The following is a 27,579-nucleotide window of genomic DNA, read 5'->3' on the forward strand; positions in this document are numbered from 1 at the left end:
GATTGCAAGAAGTTGAGGCCTCAGCATTGATCTCTGTGGCACACTGTGCATTACACCTTGCCAATCTGAAAATGACACATTTATGCCTACTTTGTGTCTTGTTCGCTGACCAATCAGTAATCCATGCTACTACGAGCCCTTACTTTGTGTCGTAATTTTGGAGCATGAATGTTCCCCGAGCTCTAAACCTAACATCCAAAGCAACATTTCCTGTCATATACTCCAGCTCATTTGTTTCTCATGTATTCACTCATCAGTAACTCACCATGAGATGGGTTGAAACTGTTCATGTTATCAACGGGAAATCAACACTCGAGGTGCATTAATAATTGCTTGCTTGCAATTTTTCACCTTTAAAAATGCCCAACAAATTTGATGCTGACACATAATTTACTATTTTTTATACTTTACGACTACATGCAGTGCTTGAGGCAATTGGCATATCTGCATTTAAGGGAAATGAAATCTGGATAAGTTTGTAATGGAGAATGAAATAAAAATATACAGCCATCGGCAGCGATAGAATTGGAAGAAACTAATGTGGATAATAAATACTGGCATTTGGGCTAAATGGCCTGTTTCTGTACTGCATATTCTATGCAACTCACATGAGGAGCACTTTGTTTACAATATACAATCCCCAACATAAGGAGCTAAGATTGATGACATTTGGATTGTGTTGTTCTCAAGATATGAGGTACCATATAACAAGTTTATGCATCAGCTAATTCTTTTGCCCTAGTGGACATCACCAAGGTAAATGCAAAGGTCACCAGATGCCTCAATCTAACGCCATACTGATCTCCATAATACACCACCAACTGACCCCCACCCATCCCCTAACCCGCCACAGCAACCCCCACCCCTGACAATCACATGCACGCACTCTTCCCCAGTAACTATGCAACCTTCCAACAGTAGAATCATTTATGATGATAGACTTGGAACACAGAGACTGGAAACAAAGTTATTCCATGGAATCAGGTTAATCTCACAGCCAGTTCACAATTCCTGCAATCCATGACGTGAGTAGTGCTAACTGAAAGATGTACTTTAATTTTTAAAAATTTGCTGTGGAGATCACTAACCCACACGGCATTCTGTTTGACCTTATAAAGCACTTTCCATAGAGAAGCTGAAATGCTCCAGTGTGCCAGTGAGACTTGTGAAATCATAATAGCTCGATGGCACTCATGAGATGACAGATGTGGAAACTAAATCTGTTTGGTGCGGAAATACAATATCCCACAAATAGTCATGGAAACAGAAGTAACCTTGTGGGAGTTTTTCAGTTAATGTGAATAGGAGAGTATTTATTTTGGATAATACACTGTTGGAATCAATGTTACTTTACCTCATTGAGACATACAAAATTCTAACGGGGCTCAATAAGCTAGATGCAGGAAAGATATTTCCCCGGTCTTCTGGGGAGGGGGAGAGGTCTAGAATCGGGGACACAGAATAAAGGATAGTCCATTTAGGACTGAGAAGATGAGGAATTTCTTCACTCAGAGGGTGGTAAATCTTTTGAATCCTCTACTCCGAGTGGCTGTGGAGACTCAGTCATTAAGCATGTTCAAGACAGAGATGGATAGATTTCTAGTTATTAAAATATATCAAGGGAGTAGGGAGATAGTGCAGGAAAATGGTATTGAGATAAGGCCAGCCATGATCTAGTTGAATGAAAGATCAGGCTTGAGGGGCCAAATAACATACTCCTGTTTCTATTTCCAATTCTCCTACTTTGAATTAATCTCTCTGAATATTAAGGCATGAGGAAGGTGGTGGGTGAAGAAATAGATTTCCTTTGTTCTCTGTTTGTGGGCTGGTTTTTATTATGGTTGCCATACTCATGGTTACAACTGCATTCGAAATAATGGAGAGCGAAAATCTGCCACATTTGTTACAGTCTTTTTGCTTACTATTGTTGACTTGAAATCACAAGAGAAACATCAAGCACTCAAACACTTCTGACAGCATCCAGTGGTGTTCGGAATGTCTCTACAATCAATCTCTCTTTCAATGGTAAAAACAAATTACTGCGGTTGTTGGAATCTGAAAGAAAAAACAAAGAATGTTGGAAAATCTCATCAAGTCTGACCACATCTGTGGAGAGAGAATGGAGCTAATGTTTCAAGTCTGGATCTTTCTCCACAGATGTTGTCAGACCTGCTGAGATTTTCCAGCATTTTCTGTTTTTGTCTCTTTCAATGGTAATTGATTTTAAACATTGATCATACTTTTTTGTGAAATAATTCCTCCTAAAATCTATTCCATATTATTTTTCCCCCCATTGGTTTTACTTTTGTCCTTTGCACCTAGTGTTCAAAATACTTCAGCGAAATCATCAACTTAATCCTTTCCTTTTGGTACAGGTTGAACTTTTCTAACCTTTTCTCCAGGATTAATACCTATCACATTTCAAATGCTTCTGCTATCCTTGCACTCTGTCCCAGTGCTAGTTTTTTTTTAAAAATACATTCCATAGCTGGCTGGGCCACCATTTATTGTCCATCCAGAGGACATTTGAGAGTCAACCACATTGCTGTGTGCCTGGAGTCACATGTAGACCAGTTAAGGATGACAGATTAAATTCTCTAAAGGTCATTGGTGAGCCAGATGGGTTTTTATGGCATTCAACAATGGTTTCATGATTATCATTAAAGTTTTTAATTCCAGTTTTTATTCAATTCAAATTTCACCATCTGCCGTGGTAGGATTTGAACCCTGGTCCCCATATCTTCCCTACGGTTTCTGGATTAGTAGTCCAATGACAATACTACTGCACAACTGCCTACCATAACTGTATCATTTTTTGTAATGTGCTGGCCGGAATACCAGTCCTTCAGGTGTGACCCAGTGGTAGCAAAAAAACTGATAATCCCTCTCTCCACAATCTGTAGGCTCTGAAAGTAGGTGACCTCTTTTGAAGCTATAGCAGAGGAATTACCCAGGAATAATTTCAGAATGAACAAAGAACAAAGAACAACACAGCACGGGAAACAGGCCCTTGCCTCTCTGTCTCCTATTACCAAGCCAATTATCAATCCATCTCGATACCTGTCCTTGTATTCCATGAGCCTTAACCTTTTCAACCAACCTACCATGAGGGACTTTGTCAAACGCCTTACTGAAATCCATTTAGACGACATCAACAGCTCATCCCTCGTCGACTGTTTTTGTCACCTCCTCAAAAAATTCTACCAGATTCGTAAGGCACGACCTCCCCTTAACAAAGCCATGCTGCGTATCCCTAATCAGATCGCAATGCTCTAAATGCATATACATCCTATCTCCAACAACTTCCCGACCACTGACATCAATCTCACCGGCCTATAATTACCAGGGTTATCCCTACTACCCTTTTTAAACAACGGTACCACGTTCGCTATCCTCCAGAACTCTGGGACCTCACCTGTGTCCAAAGAAGGTCCTCAATTAAAACGAAACACTATTAGCATTAGAGGACATTTATTACTGCCATAAAGAGAGAATTAGCCTTGCTGCCATGGAATCACCTAACAAACAATTGCAGCAAAAACTAATGGCAGTATTTATACAAACCAGATTGAAGTCCTGAGGTGAAGATCAAAATCTCCTGGATGAGCTTCCTGCCAAGTGCGCAAAGGCAAAGTTTCTGCATCAGAACCATTGTTTAAAAAAATGAATAAATACTTCCATATGCGGAATTTCAAATATTACTTCATTGGGAATTCCTCAAAGAATTTTACCTGCAACCATGTTTTCAGTTTTATACAATATCTGAACTGAGGAACAGTTCATAGGTGATATAGCTTCAGAGGCAGGTGGGGAGAATAAAGTGAGTGCATAATTTATATGAAAACTTTAAAAGGCAAGTAATAAACAATTGAGTAATTTGATACTGTAAATTGAAGGGGTAGGTTGGATTTGTACCTAGAATTCTTCAGATTGTCAACAAATGGAACAAAAAACTGAATGTCACTGAGAAGCATTATTAGAGGGCACAGCATCATACACATCCATCCCATGCAATGTAGGAGAAAGTGTTTCTTGTTTTTTTATGCCCTAAGCTAGGAAACCCTTCTTATTCCTCATATTGTTTCCAGTCATGTGTAATGCTTAAAACATGATTAATGTTCTTTTCTCATGGGAAATTATTTAAAGTACTTCACAATACTGGAACTGGAGTTGGAGCAGATTGTGTTTTTCTGGTCGTGTATGGTGTGGAGAAGGAAAGAGATCACTCTCAATATATTAGATTCTGTCTGGGCAGATGGCTGCCTTGTCTTGCAATTAACCAGAGGTCATTCTGCAAAGATCATCAGATAAAGTGACAAATTTATTGATCTCTAAAGTCAAAGGTAATAAATCTTTAACTTTATCTAATCCCTGTATTGGAGTCAGGTCTGATTCTTCATGATGGAAACTGAAGCTCAACTCTTACAGCGGGGGCTGTGATTTTCTGTAAGTGCCAAGTGGATATTTTACAGTGATTTTAGTGGTTCAATTAATATAGATGAGACTCTTTTAACTTGACTAGAAACTCCAGAGCCCTCCAACACCACTGTGAAGTCCACAGGTGCCTTCAGACTCACTTCCCACATGCTCTATGAATAGCTTCACTTGACTAAAGCAGTGCATATATGAATGGAAAGATTGCCTAACAGCAATCAGACAACTCCATGTTTACAAGAGCTGCCCAATATTAAAATTCAACAGTTAGTATGACATTGATCTATGGGACAACTAAAAGATACACACTGGCCCAATTCTATGGAAAACAAGCTCTCATCCTTTAGAATAGAAGTTATTAATCACAATGATTAAGTCCCCATCTATGACAGAGGCTAATTCATTCAGAACAGCTCAGTGTGCTGTGCTGGTTGGTTAATAGACAAGGACTGAATTCTTTATAAGCCACGAAAATAGTGTCACATATTTTGAATTTTTATTGAAACTGCACTTTGCAGATTGAATCACTTCCCCCTCTGTGCTATCAAATACTAAGCACAGCCTAAACAATGATGAAAAACACTATAACAAAGTTGCTTTGCTATCGCACAACAATTCCTGTTTGCTCCTTAATAAGCTGCTTGTCATGGTTAATCTATACCGAAAAACTGTTAGCCAGCTGGACTACTGCCAATGCTTCCTAAAAACAAATGAAAAGCCAATGAAGAATGTAAGTTCATGACTGTTCATTCACTTATAAAAATAGATTAATTTACAACATATTATTCACACCGAAGGGATAAAACTGTTCAGAAATTAAGCCTTGCATTTATTTAGCACTTTATCATGTTTCTACAAAACAACCCAAAGTCTTTGCATGAATAATTTTGACATGCTGTCATTGTTGTATTGGCAAATCATTTGATACACAGTAAGATTGTACAAAGCCAATTAAATGAGTTTCCAGTTAATATATGCTCAGTTGTGGCTAATTGGCAATGTAATGACCAGGATACTGGAATAATTCCTTGTTCGTCAGCCGAATAATCTTTTGCATCCTAATAACATCACCACTTCACCTGAAGTGTTAACATCTCATCCAGCGGACAACACTTCCAGCAGGCAGTCCAAGAGAAATAGGCAGGTAGTGCAGGTGCCTCCTGGAATCCTACTCAGAAATTGATTTTCTGCGTTGGAAGCTGGTGAGGGCACGTGATCCTCAGAGAAGTGCAATCAATGCCAGGTTTGTGACACCATCATGTAGCTCAGCTATGCAGGAGAGGAGGAAGAATGGGGGAAGAGCAATAGCAATAGGGTATTTGCTAGATAGGGAACAGAGAGGCGTTTCTGTGGCCATAGACACGACTCCAGGTTCGTATGTTGCCTCCCTGGCGCCAGGATCAAGGATGTCACAGACCGGCTGTAGGACATTCTTCTGGGGGAGGGTGAATAATGGTCCACATTGGTACCAATGACTTAGGTAGGAAGGGGGATGAGGTCCTGCAATCAGAATTTAGAGAGCTAGGCAAAAAAGTAGCAAGCAGCCCCTTAAATGTTGTAATCTGCGGATTACTCCTACTGCCAAGTAAAAGTGAGGACAGAAATGGGAGAATAACATAGATGAATACATGGCTGAAAAGATGGGAGAGAGTGTTTTAGATTCCTGGTTACCAGCTTTGGGAAGATGGCACCTGTACAAGCTGGACAGGTTGAACTGGATACAGCTTGCACTGAGTTCCTTGTGGATGCTTTGTTAATGCTGTCGGTGTGGGGTGAGGGGCAGGGGAGCTTTAACCTAACTTGATAGGAATGTTGAAACTGAGAGGAAGTATTAGAGAGGAGTACCAGGTTGCACAACATATTGGGAGGGACTGAAAGCACTGGTATAGAGAATAGCAAGTTAATAAGTGGAGTTGGAGTAAGGGATAAAATAATGACAGTTAATTAACACTTACAGTACATTTATGTGAATGCACAAAGTATAATCAATAAGATTGGGCAGAGTTACAGCCACAGATTACATCATGGAAACATGGGCTATTTTCCCAGCCCGCTGTTCTGTTCCAGTAGCTCAGCGGTCTGGGGAGACCTCAGCAGGGGGCCTATGGAAGGATTCATGACCAGCATCCATCCAATTGTGAATTCCCCAGACTATGTTTTTCCACACCATCAGCCTTGTGCTGGAAATTGGAAATTGGCGTGGGGCTGATTACCTTTTGGAAATTGTCATTTCCATGTAATTACCGGGATGGTAGTCCCCGCCCCCGCAACCCTGCCAGGAGAGATTCCCACCAATAGGGTTTACAACTGTTCACCATCAATGGGGACAGGCATGCTCACCACGCTGGTGGGGACAGAGACCATTGAGGCTTCCCCTGAGAGTTTTACGGACTGGTCGGGGGGGGGAGGGGGGTTGGTGGGTGCTCCATGGGCAGTGCCTACCAGGCACTCTGGCACTGCCCACTAGGCACCAGGCAGTGCCGAGGGGTGGGGCCAAAGGGGGGGTGGGGCCTACTGGGGGGCAGAACCTACTGGGAGGCCAATCAGTGGTGGTTGTTAGGGGGAGATCAATGGGATCAGTGGGAGAGGGAGGGAGGGGGCAACTGGAGCTGGCCTGAGGAGGTCAGGGGGTGGTCGGGTAGGCTGATGATCTGGCAGGGTGGGATGGGGGGGTCAGGTAGGCCAGCAATGTGGGGGCTGGCAATGGTGGGGCAGGTCCAATGTGCATGCGCCAAGCTCTCCACGGACAAATCAGCGCATGTGCAGTGGCCTGCTGAACACTATGCTACCACCTCTCAAGTGGGATGAGGCCTCACCCTCTACTTACTAGCATGAATCTCTCTGTTGCACTCTGTGATGCACAGAATATGGAGAATCATTCCATTAATTACGGTCAAAAAACAGACAGGAAATTCTTCTGTTTTCCCACCTGTTGGGCACATTTTTTTTGGGAGAATCCTGGCCATGATGTTGTGGTGATAACAGAGACCAGGACTGAATGCTAAATATTCCTGGGTGCAAGTTGTTCAGAAAAAATAAGAATGGAAGGAAAAAGGGAGGGATATCAATGCTAGAGAGAAAGGATGCCTCAGAGGATTCAAGGACAGAATCAATTCAGCTAGAGGAACAAAAATAATGCACTCACATTGCCCGGTGTATAGACCACAAAGTAGTGATAATAATGTAGAAGAACAAATCTGCAGGGAAATTACAGAGAGATGCAAACATTATAGAGTAGGAATTTAATTACCCAAAAGTAGACCTGGATATTGGTAGCGTAAAGACTGGAGGGGGGAAAAGTTCCTGGATTGTGTCCAAGAAAATGTTCTACAGCAGTATGCGTCCAGTTCAGCAAGAAAGGGTGCACTGTCAGACATGGTTCTTAGAAATGAACAGGATCAAGCAGATCAAGTGCCATTGGGCAACATTTAGGAAATAGCGATCAGTGTATTGTAAGATTTAGGATGATGATAAGAAAAAAAAATTGACAATCAAGAATAAAAATATTTAACTGGGGGAGACCAGATTTCAATGGGGCAAGAATGGAGCTGGGATGGTTAGATTGGAATGAAAGGTTGGGGGAAAAACTGTAGCTGAACAATGGCACCTTCAAAACAGAAATGATCCGGACACAGTCAAGGTATATTTCCTATGGTGATTGTCCCTTTAAGGGCAACACAGCAGAGTAAGGGTCACCTGGCCTGGAGAACGAATCATAATTCATGCTGAGAAAAGCTCATTGACAGAGACATTTTTGGAGCTAGCTATAGTCATGGAACTGCTGTACAATTCTTAATAATAAATATCTCTCTGTGTTTATTAATGGGGCCAGATTTTCCGGCCAAGTTCACCCCAAAACCAGAAAATTCCGCCCGAGGTCAATGGAGCTTTGCATGGCCTGTCCCCTGCCCGCTATGATTCCAGCAGATGAGACAGGGCGGGACAGGAAAATTCCAGTGATGAAGTCTGTTAAAGTGCATCTTAACATTGCCTTTAAAGGAAAGTTGGGGCAAACAAATCCAGTGGTTCCAGGATGCAAAAAAAGATAGAAATTAAGACAAGGAAGAAAAAGTGTGCTTATAACAGGTAGAATAAACAGTTGAAAACCAAAAGGAATACAGAATGCTCAGAGAGGAGGTGAAAAAGCTCACTAGGGAAGTGAAGAAGGATTATGAGAGAAGACTGGCAATCTACATAATGAGGAATCCCAAAATCTTCTGTAGGCATATAAGTAGTAAGAGGGTGGTAAACGGAGGAGTAGGGCTGATTAAGGACCTAAAATGGGATTTATACATGAAGGATGGGGGATGGCTGAAATGCTAAATGAATACTCTGCATTTGTCTTTAGCAAGGAAGCAGATGCTACCCTAGTCGTGGCAACAAAGGAGGAAACACTGTCACTGAATGTGTTCAAAATTGATAAGGAGGTGGTAATGTATACACTGTTATCATTGAAAGTTGGCAAGAGGCCAGGACTGGATGAGATGCATTGATGATACTGAAGGAAATGAGAGAGGAAATTGTAGGGATATTGGCCATGAATCTCCTTTAAAAAGAGGTTGCAGCCTAGCGCAGAGCGGGCCTTTGTGCATGCGCCAATTTTTCATAGCGGTGATTAGCATATGCACTGCTGGTGACCCGATTGCTGGCCAGCTCCTCAATGCTGGCTATGCAACTTCCCAAAACACCTGGTCGCTGGGCTCCTGGATGTTTCCGGGCCAGCCCCGACACTTCAGGTGGGGGAGACTTCAGTCCTGGGCCCATTAATCATATGCAAATGATTATTAGCATAATTTATTCAATCCTGCACCAATTTCCAGTAGCTGGAGTTGCACGGGAGCCATGGTGCCCAGCAGGAAGCCTGCTATACAGCTTCTGCTTGAGTCTCGCGACTGCTGCGCTGCCCTAGCAGTGATGTGGAGATGCCGGCGTTGGACTGGGGTAAACACAGTAAGAGGTCTGACAACACCAGGTTTAAGTCCAACCGATTTATTTGACAGTAAACTAACAAGCTTTTGAGGCTAAACTCTTCATCTGCTCTAGCAGTGCAGCAAACTGGGAGGATCATCTCCTAGGTCTTGGTGTGCAGGACACAGATGCAAAATTTGCAGATGACCTAACTTGGGAGTATTGCAAACTGTGAAGAGGACAATGTAGAGCTTCAAAGGACAGAGATGGGTAGTTAGATGGCAGATGAAGAAGTGTGAGGTGATTCATTTTGATAGGGAAAACATGGAGAGACAATGTAAAATGAGGAGTAAAATTCTAAAAGAGGTGCAAATATGGCATAGAGTATTCTGGGCTTTATTAATTGGGGCATAGAGTACAAGAACAAGAAGCTTAGGCTGAACTTATACACGACACTAGTTAGACCTCAGCTAGAATATTGTGTATAGTTCTGGGTGCCGCACCATAAGAAGGATGTGAATGCATTGGTGAGAGTGCCGATAAGGCTTATAAGAATGATTCCAGGGATGAGAAATTCCAGATATGAGGATAGATTGGAGAAGTTGCAACTCTCCTTAGAGAGCAGATGACTGAGAGGAGATTTGATAGAGATGTTCAAAATCATGAGGGGGGCTGGACAGAGTAGAGAGGGAGAAATTGGTCCCCCTCATAAGAGGATCAAGATTGAGAGGGCATGGATTTAAGATGATTTACAAAAGAAGGAAATGCAATGTGAGAATGTTTTTTCACAAAATGGGGTGTATTTTCCCATTCAACCTACCACAGGAATCAGAGCAGGCAAGGTGGACCATAGAAAGGTCCGTTGACTCGGCAGGCTTTTCTGGTTTTGGGGCGAGCATGACTAGAAAATCCTGCTCAATGAGTAGTTTGGGTCTGGAATGCACTACCTGGAAGTGTGGTGGAGACAGGTTTAATTGAGACATTCAGAAGAGTGTTAGATGATTACTTGGAAAGGAACAATGTCAGGAGAGTGGCACTAAGCCATTATGCTCATTTGGAGGGCCGGTGCAGATGATTCTGTTCCATAACAATTCTGGGACTGCATGATTAGAGCTCTCCTTTGGTTTAGCACTGCAGTGTTAGCCTATATTATGTGCTCAAGTTGTCATGTGAAATTTGAAACTATCCTCTTCTGTCTCAGTGATGAGGGCTAGAAAATGAGTCAAGCTGATAGAAAAGCTCTCTTGATGGAAAACTCAACATGTGATAAACGATGATGAGGACTGTAAAATGAATCTGGGAAGGGCAATGACAAATTAATAGATTGGGTTCCAGCGAAAAGTTAATACAAAGAAATGTGGTGTTATACACTTTGGCAAGAATAACACAGAATCATAGAAATTTACAGCACAGAGGAATGCTTTAGGCCATTCGTGTAGCTGCTACCTTTTTGAAAGAGTTGTTTTAGAAACTATAGAAGTCCAACAGTGCAGAAGGATGCCATTTGACCCATTGAGTCTTCACTGACAACAATCCCACCCAAGCCTTATCTCTGCAACCTGACACATTTACCCCACTAATCCCTGTGACCTACGCATCCAGAGACACTAAGGGGCAATTTGCCACGGCCAATGCATCTAAACTGCACATATTTGGACTGTGGGAGGAAACCAAAGCACCTGGAGGAAACTCAAGCAGACAGTGGGAAGAACGTGCAAACTCCATACAGACAGTGACCCAAGCTAAGAATCGATCTCAGGTCTCTGGAGGCAGCAGTGCTAACCACTGCGCCGCCATCTTGTATCCTTACTTTTGTCCTTGTAAGTTCCTCACCTTTGAGTACCCATTCAGCTCCTTTTTAAAATTACTCATGAAGCCAGCTTCCACCACCTTTTCAACTGAATGATTCCAGATTCCAACAAGCCTCTGAGGGAAGGGATTTCTCCTCATCTGCTGCTCAATCTTTTACCAACGATATTAAATCTATGACCCTTGGTCATTGACAGACTCACCTGTGGAAATAATTTTTCCCTATTTACTTTTCCAAAAACTCTTATCATATTTTAATCCTTTATTTGATTAGGTTTTAACCTGCTGTGGGTCCAAGGAAAATAGTCCTATCTTTTCTAAGTTTAGGTTTTGCAGTGATGTTTTTCCTGAGGACTGGTGTTCAGGATTGTTCACAATATTTTAGCTGAGGTCTCACCAGTGATAACTTGAAATTTAAAAAGTTTAAAAAGGGTTAGGGACTCAGAAATTATAAAAGCCTCAGTGTTGTGAAAAAAGTATCAAAGGAAAGAAATGATTTTTCTCAAAACAAATAATTGCTTAAGGCCCCAGTGGGGTGCAGTTCCCATAATCTATGTCTGCACAATTGAACCTGGTTTCACTCAGGTTATGGGTGATTCGGGGTTTGGGGGGCGTGTAACTGGTCATATCCAGAAGGTACTCCAGAGAATGGGGGGTGGGTGGGGGTGGTGGTGTAGTTGGTCATACCCAGAAAGTACTCCAGAGAATAGGCTGGGGCTCCCCACACCCCAACCATCTGTACAACCCCCTGACTGTCCCTCAACCATCCACCCCCCATTACACTTAACACTGTCCAACTCCTGTGCACCCTCCCAACCTCCTGGCTGCTCCTCCACCCCCACAATTACCCTCCCATCTCCTCGGCCGAAGTCCCCACTCCTCACTATCCTCGAGACCCCGTTTACCCTTCCCAAACACCCAACTAAACCCCCAATCCTTGACTGCCCTCCCAACGCCCTGACTTCACTGGCAATCCTCTGACTGTCCCCGACATCATCTCCAACTATCCCAACACCCCTAAACTACTCTTCTGACATCCTATCTATCTTTCCCACCCCCCAAATTAGCCCCTTTACACCTAGGCTCACCAGGCCTGAGTTAAAAGGCAAGGGAGGATTGTGCAGCTCTTGACTAAGGTAATTATAAAGGAGCGAGAGGGCAATCCAACTGTAAACATCACTCCAATATGATAGTAAATAATATGGAAATCATTTAATGTTTCAGAACAATTTGATAAGGATGTTCTCTCACTATCCTGGGAATGAAGAACCAGATGTATTATGAATGAGTGGGATGGAGTGCATGATCAAATGTCAAGTATTTATAATTATATAAAATGATAGCATTGATAATCCCAGGGGTTCAAATCAGCTTGTGTTTTTGTGAAATGCTGCCCAGTGCAGATACTCTTTCCATTCATGTTTAAATATCGATGTGAAACCACGATATACCATTTTGAGAAATAAAACCACAGACAGAGACATCTGTAAACTGTGCAGGGCACTGGAATGAACAAACACACAGATGTTCCTCTTTAAACATCTATTTATTTAACCGTGAAAGAGGCTCCACAGGTAGACAGTGAAGCTGCAAATTGATTGTTGTTGAAGGGATCAGGGTGTAAAATATAAAATCCTTAAATGTTAAAAAACTTCAATAGATTAAGAGATTTTGATACATCGAGGATCAATGTAGCTACTACAAGGAACTTGCATTAATGTTACTGAGAAACTATCAATAAAAACTTACTCTAATAAAATAAACTGGTTTGAACAGTTTCTCATTGTTTTAACAATCCATAATAGCATTGGAACATGTTGTAACTAGTTGCTTAAGGAGCCTATAACAAAAGCAGTTACAGTTTAAACATTGGCAACCTATTGTACTCATGTACTCAGTTATTCATCAAGAGGATCTAGGCTTTTCTGGCTAGGCTCGCTTTTACTGCCCATCCATAATTGCCCTTAAACTGAATCGTTTGCTTGGCCATTTCAATGGGCATTTAAGTGTCACAGAGGCCAGATCAGGTAAGGACGATGGATTTGCATCCTTAAAGGAATCCCATCTACCATGGGGGGAATTGAACTCAGGTCCCCAGACCATTTCCCATGATCTGTGGATTATTAGTCAAGCAGCATTACCACTATGGCACCACTTCCTCAAAAGGTGAGACTGTAATCAAACTAGGCTTGTAATCGTTAGAGTTTAGAAGAATGAGGGGAGATCTCATTGAGACATATAAGATGATGAATGGGATGGATAGGATAGAGGTGGAGAGGCTCTTCCCGCTCAGAAAGGACAGTAGGACTAGAGGGCACAGCCTCAAGATAAAGGGGGGGCGGTTTAGAATGGAGTTGAGGAGGAACTTCTTCACTCAAAGGGTGGTGAATCTCTGGAATTCTCTGCCCGTTGAAGTGGTGGAGGCTGCCTCACTAAATATTTTTAAGACGCGGGTTGATGGGTTTTTGATAAGCGAGGGGATTAAGGGTTATGGGGAGAGGGCGGGAATGTGGAACTGAGCCACGACAGATCAGCCATGATCTTATTGAATGGCGGGGCAGGCTCGAAGGGCTAGATGGCCTACTCCTGCTCCTATTTCTTATGTTCTTATGTTCTTATGTAATCATGAAAGCCATTATTGTCATGACGCAGGGTGTTAAGATCCGGTGAGGGGGAAGAGCTCCCCTCTTTCTCTTCACCTCATTTACTGCAACAGATTTTTAGAAAGGACATGCTTGCCAATTCAGCAAGTGTTAACTGTTTACATAACTGTAAAAGAAACACACAGACAGGTTTCTTTATAATTTTTTTAAAAATAAAAGAGTAATCTTTATTGTACTTAACATTTGGTCGAAGTGAAAATAATAAAAGTACTTTCACACACATTTGCATTAAAAGATTCACACACATACACACAAGTAAGCTAGGGGAGGACATCCAGTAAAGGTACACAATATACAGATCTTGTATATCGGTGACTTGCCTGATGTCAGTTGGACTTGGTGGTCCCTCAGGACCTAGCATCTAGATAATTTCAAGGTGTTGATGGATGATTTATCTTCTATTCTTGAGGCATCATCTGCTAAGTTGGTTCTTAAAAATCTCCTGTGGAGTATTGATGGTCAAACAGCAGGCAGAGTTCCGGTTTGCAGGATGGGTGAGGGAGAGACAGGGCCCCACTCAGAATCTTACTTTTAAGCATCTCTTCTGCATCTGTTTATTTGCTTGGAGAAAGTTCGTTTCTTAAACAAAAACAGAGTTAAGTTGGGCCATCACATGATCTGTCTCACCACTTAATCAGTTACGCAAACATGATCATACCTAGTTAATTCCAGTGCCGTGCATTGATTAGATTTTGGTTGGACAAATTCCTTTCTTAGCCAATCCATTTTCCAAAGTAATTATGTTTAATGGCTTGTTCTCCACCCGGTTGCTGTATGGATGTTTTATGAATTCCTCTGAAGTGGTTAGTTTTGATGGGTTCTGGTAAACAGGCTGCCTCCATGTTAATGGTGTTGGAATTTGCAAAGGAACAGTGATGCAAACTACCATCTTAAAAACTTTTCAAGTCTTTGGAATGCTTTTAATCTTTCAAAACTTAATAAGGGGTGGTGGGGGAGGGGGTGCAGTTTTACTCCAATAATTAAATAAAGCCATTTTTGGTCCTTATCACACCCTGAAATAACCAGATTTTAAGTTCAACTGGTCGCCTTGAGATTTAAACTCACAATCTCTGCATTGCTAGCTCAATAACATAACCATCAGGTTAACATACTCAATTGGTAATGATATGGCTGTGAGAGCTACCTATAATTATCATTCATGACATTTCTATCAGCAGAAATCATGAAATTAGAAAAATGAAGTGATCTAATCATATAGATTAGCATGTTCGAGAATATGTTTGAAGAAATTACCACACTAGAAACTGCTATACTGGGTGAGATTCTCTGGCCTAAACTTTTTCTCGGTGGCAGGAGGTGGTGCGCTGTTTGCTGGTGATGGGATCATCTGGTCCTGCTGCTGTCAATGGGAATTCCCATTAAAGCCACCTCACACCAGTGGGAAGCCCACAGCAGGGGATGCACCGCTGGCAGGATCAGAGAATCCTGCTGGCATGAATGGCTGGAGAATTCCAGCCAATGGATATTGTTCTAAAATACAGTCATTTCTCTCTCTACTGTAAGCAATGAACAAACTTACTTCAAATGGTTCACTTACTATGAACATCCATTCTATGCCGAGAACTAAGGATTAATGTGCAAAAAAGGGTCCTGTTGGCTGAAATTAAAATTCTCTGACACGCTTTTGAGTGATATAGCCCTGATAATAATATAAAATAGGTCAGATTCCCCTGATGCTGTCGTTCTACAAACCTCGGTAGCAAATGTTCGCAGATTGAGCTAACATTTGATAGTTCATGTATCTGGGATGAACTGTCCTGCTTACCGTCACTTACAAAAACTATACATCACACACATGAAGCAAATGTAGCTTTTTTAATAAAAGAAGAAATCTGAATTTCCAGTTTCCTACTGAAGAATGAAACCATAAGATTCCATGGCACATGGTGGTACAGTGGTTAGCATTGCTGCCTCACAGTGCCAGGGATCCGGGCTCAATTCCAGTCTTGGGTAACTGAGTGAAGTTTGCACATTCTCACCATGTCTACGTGGATTCCCTCCAGGTGCTCCAATTTCCTCCCACAGTCCAAAGGTGTGTAGATCAGGTGGATTGGTCATGCCCCTTAGGGTCCTAAGATATATAGGTTAGGGGGGATTAGCAGGGTAAATATATGGAGTTATGTGGATGGGGCCTGGGTGAGATGCTTTGTTGTCAGTACAGACTCAATGGGCTGAATGGTCTCATTCTGCACTGTAGGAATTCTGTGATTCTATGATTAAACAAATGAATTTTTACTATACAAGTGTCAAACAAAGCAAACACCATCTTAGATGATCACCCATATTATAAAACCCAGTACCAGCCTAAGTCAATGAGTTAAGAGGTAAATTGTGTTTGATTGTAAATTATAAAATTACACATTAAATGGAAGCAACAACAAAGATAGATCTCACACATTGGCTCAATCAGTCGTCCACTTGGCCTGTATGTCCTCAATCTCAGTCACAAAGTCTTTGAAAATTTGTCTTTCTCATAAAAGATTTCAGCTCCAGTTCCTGTAGAATTTAGCTTGAACCCCAGCTAATGACTTTTATAGAATTCCAACAGTGCTGAAGGAGGTAATTTGGCCCATCAAGTCTGCACTGACAACAATCTGCCCCAGGCTCTATCCTGCAACCCCATAGATTTACTCTGCCAATCCCTTTGACACTAAGGGGCAATTTAGCATGGCCAATCAACCTAACCTGCGCATCTGTGGAAGGAAACCAAAGTATCTGGAGGAAACCCATGCAGACATGGGGAGAACATGGATTCCTGGTGCTGTGAGGCGACAGTGCTAATCATTGTGCCACCTTGTTGCCCTTTGCACGACTAAGCTGAATTTCACAGTTGCTGTCTTCACCATAAGTGACAAATGTCTGTAGAACCTCATCAACTCTGCCTACAATGGTCTGGATGGTGTAGGTTCATCAATGTCATACTTAAGTAACAGAAACAGCCACAGTAACTCTATCTTTGCCTATTCTCAACTTCAGGATCAAGTCTCTGATTTCTTCAGCCTGCCTGTACTGCACTGCCAGGATCATCATCTGAGCTCTGATGCCTTTCTAGTCTAGCCTTTTATCAGGCTATAATCAGCTCCAGATCCCTCCAAACTATTGGTTTCCAATCTATTTTCAGTCTTTGCTTCCTTAGAAACTGGAAAGACCAGTTTCCTTTCTTAGTTTCCCTTTTCAGCTTTTGTTTTCAATGTGAGTCTGTCTCAGAAAATACATGTTTTGAAACCATGGACCATCACAACATTCTGCTGCTCCAGGTGGGAGTCAGAAGCCTGCACTCTGTAGAAAAGTCAGTTCCCTGTGATTTTCCCCAGATTGGCCAATTAGTGATCAAAGGGCAGGCTCACCATCCAAGTAGGGATGGAGGGCAGGTCCTTGAAGTTGGTAGGATAATCAGAGGCATTGACAGGAACAATGGGATATAATGACAGGTAAGTGAGGGAGAAGGAATCCTGAAATAGAGGTACCCTCATTCAGCCTTTTCAAATGAAAGGGAAAAAATAGGTTCATCAGCCTGGCCACCATTATAAGGGATTTTGGGGAGGTGCAGGTGTAAGATAGCCCCTCCATAGGAAGGCCTGCGGCCATCGCAGAGGCAAGGCACTCAGACTGGGTTTCTGTGCTTGCCTGGAGCACTGTATCCCTCATGCTCTCCAGAGGGTAGAGAGAAACAACCTTGTTCCTTGACCCCTTCCAATGCAAGTGGCAAGGCAGTTTCAAGAAGTTAATCAACATAGATTGAAATCGAGGGCTCTCTGTTAATCACTCCACAGTACCAAGCAGCCAATACCGACTTTATTGCCTTTGAATTACTGGAATTACCAGTCCCAGTACCTAGCCTCCCTGCAGACAGATAAAAATCTTTTAAACCCTTGCTTCCACCAAGAAGGAGGGCCTCTGAGGAAATGAAACCACCGTCTTGTAAAATGTATATCTGTTCTTTAAAAGCCTCAATGCTGCCTCATTTACATTGCAGCACTTTGCCTCCTTCTTAAACCAAGGAGGTTAAACATTTTCACTGATTGAAGAGAGTAGCTTTGCCACTCCTGTCCATGAGGTTCAAAGGGTAAATGGATTATATTTGCCACTTTGCTTCACTCAGTCCAATGCTGCTGAAGATTTTATATACAGTATGTTGGCCTTTTTTTAAAATTATGTTGAGCACATACTTTTCCATAGACCTGCGTCATTCTGTTAATTGGCTAGATATGTTCTGAAGTCAACTTACCAAAGTATTTTATAGGTTTAGATGCACAGGATTGGTGGAAACCACTGAAAAAATAAATATGTGTAAATAGTGTGTAAAAGTATAACAGGCCCAAGTGTTCACTCACAGCTTGGCAATCACTAATAGTCAGTACGCTCTTTATACTGACGTCAATACTGAATAAAGCCCCGGAGTTTGTTTGCAATTAAAACAGAAGAATGGGCGTAAGCCCTGGGTTCTCACTCAGTGGATTTTCAGGATGATCAGGAAAGGCACAAGGACTGGCGGCAGCTAGCACTGTAGACATCATCATGTGGTGCAATCTTACATCTTGTGTAACATGCCTACAGGCCTTAAAATTGCTCTGAATTTCCAAACACTAGGTATAAAATTCCAATCTGTCAGCTGCATTGAAGAACTTTGGTGTTGCCCATTTTATTTCTTCCTTCATGTTGCCGCTTTTTCAGAGTAACATTTCGATCCAGGAACATATCCCCATTATACCCATAACTTATATCTGAAAAAATCTGCCTCAAGAGCACAAGCATTTTCAGAAACAGGAAAAGCCAATAAGGCTTTAAAAAAAAATCTGATTGCTATACCAATCTGTCAACCACACTGAGCCACTTCTTCATCTCGCTGTCAATCTTGTTTCGTTCACTAGTGCATCTGATCATTCACTCATAGATCTTCTGGCATTTTTAGCTCCTTTATTCCATTTGCTTCAAATATCTTACTTAGGTAACTTGTGCTACACTACTATTAACATATGAATAAAAAATATCTGACTTCCCTTCTTTCTCTCAATCTGTGTATTACAATCCCTCCCCCGGCATTTAAACTAATTGCTGTGTTGTTGCTTTCTGCCTTATTCATTCTTTTTTCTTGCCCAGTCCATGAATATTGACACTTCACATTCCCCCACCTCCTCATCTCCAACCGTGGACATTAGAAAGACTACTACACATACTTTTGGAAACAATTTATTTGAACCCTGCTGCTCTTTTACAATAAGTTGGTTACCAGTGTACAAATTGCCTTTACTCATAAAAGTGGAGCTGAAGACTTTGCCTGAGATGTCGGACAATTAAAAGAACACATTAGGGATTAAACTGGAAAAGGCCCATAAACAGTGCAAGGATCATGATGTCTTAAGTAGTAGCTTGTCCTGTTTTCTGCAGCCTCTGCCCTTTCTCCCTTTTATGCTCAATGCGAAGAGGGAGTCCTACAGGTCCATTCATGTCTGCAAGCTGTGGGCCCTTGTATGTACCTTTTTCAAATTAGTATTTCAGTGTCAGTTAGACCACTCCATGTAGACTACTGAAACTGTGACCAAGTGTGGGAAAGCACCGATAATGTGCCGAATTACAGCACAGCCAGAGGAAATAATCCATCAACTGAATTGTAAGTAGTTGATGTTCCCTTTAAATAGCATCTGTGGGGGGCTGCTGAGTGCATGTTCATGTTATAGAGTTAATGTTGTCAGTAGTTATTAGGTACACAAACTCCTTTATAAATACAGCACTTAATGCATGCTCTGTCAGAAGTGTGTGTGTATGTTGGTGATATTATTTTGCTAGTTTAATAGGCTTGTAAAATTCCAAAAATGTAAAGTATATAGACCACTTTTGCACATATGCTGTGTGAAAGATACAAGTATATAACTAACCCCATTACTTGTCAAAGATAGAAAATCATCAACCTCATTATTGCTCTGTGGTTCCTCGTATAATAAAGATCTCCACATTACATTATTCCCATTTGACTTGTGAATTTAAAATTGACTTTAGACCCTCTATCTTTGAAGGACAAAGAGACAATATACTAATTGTTTGGAGACAGACACATCTCCATGGGAGGGGGTGTGGGAGATATCTAACCTATTTGGTTGATCCAGTCCCTGAAACACTGACATGTTCAAGGTCACCAGCTGGGACAAAATTAAATATCACTGCTTCAACCATCAAAGTATTGTCACATCAGTCAACATTTCAAAACGCTACGCCTGAGACTGTAGAACACTTTAAAAGGCAGCCAACAGAATACTGGTTGCACCCTATCCAGTTGAGTGCCAGAAATAATATACTCACCAGACTGGTGAGAAATAATACAGTTTTTCCTAACACTCCAGTCCCATTTCAAAGACAGATAATTTCTGGACAGTACTTCACAGATGTTCTGTTCTTTGTTTGTTGCTGTGGGAGGGGTTCACCAAGAACTTACATTACCATCAACTTAGCCAAAATATTCCGGGAGAAACCACTGAGCTTTGAACTCTGTTACTGTTTCCACAATCATTTAAGTACTATGCAAGCCATATGTGCTTATTACTTATATTTTGCTTCTATGTAAACAGCCTGGTTGTCAATTAATTTAACAATCAGCCAATGGCCCAATCTAACAAAGTGACATTTTATTGCTTTTCAAAATAGGCTTGAGTGCATAGTGTGAAACTCATATTAGTCCCCAGTGTATAACATTGCAGTAAAAAGCATGACAGGCGGTCGGTGTCAATTATGATTTTGCTGCCTTCTATTTGCCACCAGAAAAATACAGGCATAAAGTTAAAATGCAATATAAAGTTCAGAACAGCAGTTGACAATAGGTATTAATGGCACAGTGTGATTGTGATCTGGATTGTTCATCTCATGTTAGGTTAACACGATGGTAACCCACTTTTGTTAAATGAGTTATTGCTAATTGGGGAATATGCTCAGTTGATTCGGAAGTTGACGCTAGATTATTTTAACTGTATGGTTGCTTGATTGAGATAGAGAAGGTTGAGTGGGCTGATCATTTTGTGGTGTCTTAAGCATTGGGAAGTTGATGGGTAATTGGAGATGTCATTCTAATTGACAAGTGGGAGACTGCACCCAGTGAGCCTATGATGATGCTGTAGGTGGCTAAAGGAAAATGAAAGGGACATCGGGCATTTATAGGTGCAGTAAAAAGTCTGACAACACCAGGTTTAAGTCCAACCGATTTATTTGATAGTAAACTCACAAGCTTTTGGGGTTTGTCCCTTCGTCAGGTGAATCCACATAATTTATAGGTGCATCACAGTGCGCAAACAATTGCTGTTCCTAAAGGGAGTCCACAGCACAATTGGAGAGACCAATTGCTGTTGCGACATGCAATATTTCAAAGGGTAACTGACGGTAAAAGGAAGAAATTGGACTCAGTTCTTTGCTGCGATCATTGCCAATGATCGACCATCAAAAGGCTTGTGTGATGCCAGTGCAGTGAGGACAATTATTTCCAAAAGTCAGAAATGTCCCTTGTTATGACATTGAGGAGTTTTGATGTGCCCTAACAAAACATAACATATGACCCCATTTTAAATAGCTGGGAAAGAAATATGGGATTTAGCACCCTAGTAATATGATAGACTAATAAAGTAAGTGCTGATAAATTTGTCGGTCATAAATGATGAGTAGCGTAGGACTGGAAAACAGGCACAAGACAGTACTGGAGCAATGCAGCCAGCTATAGTGAACTTTGTTGTGTTGGGGCAAAGCCTTCATCAAGCTCAACAACATTAAGGAATGTGCCTATTTGGAGGTGTACAAACCTTGGAGAGTAAAACCACGTGGAGGAGCAGTCAGTCACCTGCAATGTGTCACTTTGGTATGTAGGGGGAATCTGGGGAAGTTTTTTTTATTCATTCGTGGGATATGGGCATCGCTGGCTGGCCAGCATTTATTGCCCATCCCTAGTTGCCCTTGAGAAGATGATGGTGAGCTGCCTTCTTGAATCACAGCAGTCCCTGTTCTTTGGATTGACCCGCAATGCCATTAGGGAGGGAATTCAGGATTTTGATGCAGCAACTGTAAAGGAATGGCAATATATTTCTAACTTAGGATGGTGAGTGGATTGGAGAGGAACTTATCTGCTGCCTTGTCTTTCTAGATGGAAGTGGTCATGGGTTTGCAAGGAACTGTCTAAGGATCTTTGTGCACCTTGTAGATAGTCCACACTGCTGCTACTAAGCGTTGGTGGTGAAGGGATTGAATATTTATAGAGGCTTTGTGCTGGATGGTGTCAAGCTTCTTGAGTGTTGTTGGAGCTGCACCATCCAGGCAAATGGGGAGTATTCCATTACACTCCTGACTTGTGCCTTGTAGATGGTGGGTAGGCTTTGGGTATTGGGAGGTGAGTTAGTCACCGCAGTATTCCTAATCTCTGACCTGCTCTTGTAGCCACTGTGTTTATGTAAGCTAAGTAGAACTGACAGAGTTTTAGTGAGGGATTGTGTGGATGCAAATGGAGAGCCCCAACCTTGCAATGTCAGAGCTTACAGGACCATTTGAACACAAGAATATATTAGTTTCCCAGGGGCATCTGTTGAGGCACAATAATGAGTCAATGTCACAAACACTTCATTCACAAATAAGATTGTCTCAGGGTCCTACCTACTCAAATGGAGGAGAAAGTGGGAGATGCTTATTAGCAAAGAAAGAGTGGATCTTTGGTAGGAAAGCTTTCTCCAGATAGATAGCCATCATAAGAGTTGGCATTGTATGTTTCTAAGTCCTGCACAGTTTTCAGTCACCAGGCAAACCACATAAGGTTGTTTTTGAAAGGAAAAACACAAGCAATGCAATGCTAGCCCTGCAAGCTTTGTTTCATATTATACAGGACTGCATGGAGCATAATAAGTCAGGAAAGCACATTTATCAAAAAGAACATAACAAACCCCATGAGAAATGGTGTATAGGTTGACACGTGTGTAACTAGCAACAATGAATGTCCATCTTCTTAGGAGGAAGATTATGAAAGGAAAGCTTCCTCATGTCTCATATACCACATTTCATCTCTTTTATGAAACTTTAGATTGATCAGTGAGAGTATTTCCAATTTTAAGCTGAGTTCTGCTTGCTATTTTCTTCAAGTTTACCTTAGGAGAGAAAGGTAATATACTAAAGCTATCTGGAGAAACAGTTCTACCTCCCTGAGGCTGAGAGGAACATCTAGCCTGACTGCATGAGGAAAGATCAACTGAAGCCAATTGAACACTGCAATGGAATCTATCAAATCTCTAACTGGAATAACTGGCACGGCTGGGGAGAACCAGAACAACTGGGAAATCCAAATGGAAAGGCGCCACCTGATTTTTTTCTGCTGCCTTTGGCTGTAGTAGTTTGTAGTTTACTGGAGCATTTTATTTGTAATCAGGGAACAGAGTTACTGAAGTCTGTGTCACATATCAATGTGTAGTGTTCCCCACTCTTATAAATTATAGATTGGACAGAGTTTGTATACACTTGCAGCCCATGTGCTAGTTATCAAGTTTTGCCAGTTATCAGATTGTACATAGAGTCTGCCCTGAGTCTTCACCCATGGTGACCAACTGTCCCATATTTTATGGGATTATCCTGGAATTTGCCTTGCTGTCCTGTGTCCCAGATGCTAGTTGCTGGGGCATCATCTGTCTGGGATTCCTCCAGGCAATGACTCAATAATTCTGAGAGGTCTGAGTGTAGGCTTGGGAGGGGGAGGCAGGGTTGTTCTGACAAAACTAATGTCCAAGTTGGAAGTGGGGTGTGGTCGGGACTCTGGTTAGGAGTCTCAGCTTTGAGTCCGGAAGGCAGGAGGGTCTGATGGACCTAGGATCAGGAGAGTAGGCATGGGGGCAGGTGGTTTGGCATATGGAAAGCCAGGCATGCACAGGGGGACGGAGTGGTCCAGCCAGCCTGGTGTGGGAGTAAGTTCCGGCATGCCGCGGTGAAAGGGAAGGGTTGAAAATAGGACCCAGGAGGTGGGTTGTGAGAAGCTGTAGCATTGGCAGTTTTCTGACAAGTTTGGGGAACAATGAGGCAAAGTCTAGCAGGCATGTGAAAGATAATTAGAGTTCACATGGATCTGTTCATCTTTCTGACTGAATAGAAAATACTTGCCCTGATCCCATTCCCGTTCTCAGGGTTCTATGTATGCCAGTTAGGGTGATGGGATGGGGAGATGCTTTGAGGGGGTAGCTGGAAAAGAAGACAAAAATGATCAAAAGAGTATTCCTTAGTCAAAGTGCCAACTTGCTTTGTTTTAATCCTTAGCTCTAAGCAGTCAAATAGACTCAACAGACAATAGGATTCAGGCAATATAAGGAACTGTGTCTGTTTATGTAAATTGTCATTTTGCTGTGAACCCAAGTAGGAAACTTTAGAAGAAAGCTTTAATTTGAATAGCCAGCTCAACCTGTGACTAGTTCTTTCTCCTTTTGCTTTAGGTGCTCCCAAATTTGTCACAAGGTTAAGCAAGTGTAAAATACAATGGCCGGAATTTTATTCCCCTTCCGCCATGGGAATTGGAGTGGGTGAGAGGCAGACAATGGGAAGATCCATTGATCTTGGGTGGGATTTTATGGTTTCGGGACAAGCGAGGCTGTAAACTCCTGGCCCAATGAGAATGATGTCTGCAAAAAAATGCACTGAATATAGCCATATTGTTATAGTTCAGAATACCATCAAAACACAGCCACCTGTCCAATGGAAACATACATTCTCCAACTCTATGTCTGAGAATAAACATGTTCTTACAGATTAGTTTCTAACCATGTGGCTATACTGATGTGAAGCAGCAAATTGTGTGGGAGACCTAAGGAGTGCAGTCAGTGAGAACTTATAAAAGGTACTTCCCATTTCAGCTAAGCAATGACTGCAGTTTATCAGCGATGCATGTGAAAGAAACTTTGGATGGTTGTGAAAAGGTCAACTGAATAATCAAGAAACTTATCAAATTTGATTTTTAAAGTTAGCAAGTAGCTGACTGTCTTTTTCAATGTCTGCTGCGAACATTAAGTTTGGCAGAAGATCTGTGCCTGTGAATAAATGTGTTTATTTGCGGCTATGCTTTGTCTGCCTGTGTGACTGGAGAGTCAGGGGTATTGCTCAGATTTGCTAAGGAGTCAGTATCATAATAATATCCAAAGCCCACTGTTGCAAATTATTATCAGTGTTGAAACTGAAGGAATAAGCAAGGAACAGATACATTTTCACTGAAAGGTTTCTGCCATGGACTAGGCTATAGTGCTGGAAAGTCCATTTCCTTATCTGTTAAACTACAGCCTGCAAGTTACAGGTGCTGGAAGCTGAAAGAACGCCACCACTTAATTAAAACCATCTGCACTGTGACAAGGAAGTGAGGAGTCAGTTTACCCTGCAGGTTTCTAACTTCTCCATACAAACCCCAACAACTGATGACAATCATGTACTCAGGGCAAAACAGTACTCTGACTTGCATTCCATCATTGACAAAAATGTAAAATCCTTCAACGTTCGTCATGTAAATGCACCCTGGCACAAAACCACAATACAACACAATGCAACAAAGCTCTGTTCCATTTCAATTTTATTAAAAAAAATTTCAATTTCAGTTTGGGGCCCTGTTGGAGTATTTTGACCTTAGGAAGTAAAAGTTGGATTGATTCCTGAAGATCTTTGCCGTGATAAATATCCACAGGGTAATACAAAGATTTCCACCAGGACAGCGAATAGTGTACCTCTCAAGTTATCCCAAATATGTGACTTAACAGAGAACTAAAGCAGACAGAATTCACATTCAGTCGCTGCTGCCTGATAGATTTTCAGCTTGTAAACAAAACCTGAGAGAAATTAAACCAAAGGGTTGCAAAAGCAGGGCTGCCTGCCACTTTTGTGAGTGCTAGCAGTGACTCTGTATCTCCATCATGGTGCCTGCAGCATATATGTATACATTTGGGGCAAAACGTGCAGGACGCCGTATTGATGAAAGTGCACTGAATGGCTGCTGGAAGTATGCAGATTGGACAGATCATGACATTAGTAGTGCAGTTCCAGCTAATGCCCTCTCTTGACCCCACACAGTTGAGCATGCGTTTAGCAGCAAGAAGGGCCCCCACGTGCACTATTTAAAGGATCATCAACTACTTACAGTTTAGTTGCTGGATAATTTCTTCTGGCAGTTGCTTTGATTCTACAAGTGGTTTGTTCTTTCTATGAACTAAAGTTCAGAAGCCTAGGCGTGGCAGGAGTTGTTGTGGGTTTCAAGGCTTCTGCATGAACCAGTTGCTTCCAGCCATGCATGTCCTAGTATACATTCCTCAAGGGTTGCAACATGTTTGAGAAAATGAACAGAAGGAATGCAGAGTGAGAGAAGGAAGAGGTAGAAGAAGGTGTCTCAGTGTGAGGCCATATCTGTGATGTGGAGATGCCAGTGTTGGACTAGAATAAGCACAGTAAGAAGTCTCACAACACCAGATTAAAGTCCAACAGGTTTATTTGGTAGCACAAGTCACGAGCTTTCAGAGCACTGCTCCTTCATCAAGTGAGTATTCAACCTGGTGTTATGAGGCCATATCTATCCAGAGTGTTCAGGGTGCCATTCTCTTACCTGAACCTCAGTGAGAAACAGCGGCTGGAATTTTACTTTCCCGCCTGCCACGGGAATCGGAGCAAGCAAGGGGCAGACGGGAAGGTCCGTTGACCTTGGGTGGAATCTTACAGTTTCAGGATGAGCGAGATCGTAACATCCCACCCATCAAGTTAGCAGCAGTGTCCTCACTCCAATCTGCAACCTCAGAGTAGGGCGAGGACCACATTGACCGTGCCTGTGAAGATGTCTATGGTGGTGAAATTTTACATGCCTACTTCCTTCCAAACTGGAATGGAGGTATTTTGTGACATCTCACAGTTAGCCATCCAATATTGCGCAAGGGAGATGGATCACTGAGGTTCTCTATTGATTGAGCGCTAACTATGCTTCTTTTCCTTCTGCTAGAGGGAAGGAGATAGGGTGGACATGTGGCAGTGTTAGGCATGGGTGCTATTCCCATGCACATTGTTTTGCAAATGCTGCATGTACAGCGATTCCAACCACTCACATCCAGCTACCTAATGCCCATTGCAGGTCAATGCCAGCTATCCTGGCAGCAGTCATGATGCTTTCATTCTGCATCAGTCCACTGCCCTTGAGCTAGCACAGCAAATCAAAGGGTGCCAAATGGGTGACAAAAGCGATTGGCTGACCACAGGGCTGGTGACTGCTGCACAAGGCACATACACATGTGTAGCATATATATAATAGACGCTATGCTGTGCTAACCTTCAATTATCAGCTGAGCGATGTCCAGGTTCATCACAGTTTGCTGCATGCTGCACAATCTCACCATCATGAGAGACAACCTTTGCATAGAGAGTAGTTGAGGAGCAGGAGAACTAGGATGGTAATATGGATCAAGAAGAGGAAAATGAAGAGGAAAAGGCAATCTAGAAAACCCTTTGTTGGCTGGGCTGTCTGTGAAGAACTCATGCACATGTGATTCTTGTATCCGCAACACAAAATCCTCATTCACTATCAATCCATATCTTACATTCTGTCTGTCACTGACCATCACAAATTCTGCTTGATCACAATACAGAAATATAATTCACCACAAAAGCAACATTTCAAACAAATGTATTAATTAAATCATTCCATGTTGCACACAAATGTCAACTAACCACTCTTGCGTATTCCCTCAGTGCCTGATTTCTCTGTGTCTTTACCTGTCTTAATGCTCCTTTG

At 42.0% G+C, this 27,579-nt stretch overlaps 1 protein-coding gene across 5 annotated transcripts in view; it reads left to right on the forward strand.

The window, feature by feature from the left end:
- LOC145340888 (uncharacterized) overlaps positions 1 to 27,579 on the forward strand; it is a 402,915-nt gene that overhangs the window by 12,333 nt on the left and 363,003 nt on the right. The gene's annotated exons all lie outside the window — the stretch shown is intronic.

Source organism: Carcharhinus amblyrhynchos, chromosome 3 (assembly GCF_965287045.1).
Source record: "Carcharhinus amblyrhynchos chromosome 3, sCarAmb.v2.hapA, whole genome shotgun sequence".
NCBI lineage: Eukaryota > Metazoa > Chordata > Chondrichthyes > Carcharhiniformes > Carcharhinidae > Carcharhinus > Carcharhinus amblyrhynchos.